Source organism: Physeter macrocephalus, chromosome 1, assembly GCF_002837175.3.
Source record: "Physeter macrocephalus isolate SW-GA chromosome 1, ASM283717v5, whole genome shotgun sequence".
Lineage (NCBI taxonomy): Eukaryota > Metazoa > Chordata > Mammalia > Artiodactyla > Physeteridae > Physeter > Physeter macrocephalus.
In genome coordinates this window covers 117,133,373-117,133,825 of record NC_041214.2, presented here as the reverse complement: position 1 = coordinate 117,133,825, position 453 = coordinate 117,133,373, and positions in this window count along the sequence as shown.

Here is a 453-nt window from a genome sequence, read left to right as displayed (position 1 = left end):
TAATTTAATTGTGAAGGGGGGAAATATGTATGTGAGATTTTATCTTTAAAAATAAATTGGGAGGAGGAGATTCAAGATGGCGAAAGAGTAAGACGTGGAGAATAACTTCCTCTCCACAAATACATCAAAAATACATCTACATGTGGAACAACTCCTACAGAACACCCACTGAATGCTGGCAGAAGACCTCAGACCTCCCAAAAGGCAAGAAACTCCCCACGTACCTGGGTAGGGTAAAAGAAAAAAGAAAAAACAGACAAAAGAATAGGGACGGGACCTGCACCAGTGGGAGGGAGCTGTGAAGGAGGAAAGGTTTCCACACACTAGAAGCCCCTTCATGGGTGGAGACTGCGGGTGGTGGAGTGGGGAGGCTTCGGAGCCACGGAGGAGAGCGCAGCAACAGCGGTGCGGAGGGCAAAGCGGAGAGATTCCCGCAGAGGATCGGTGCTGACC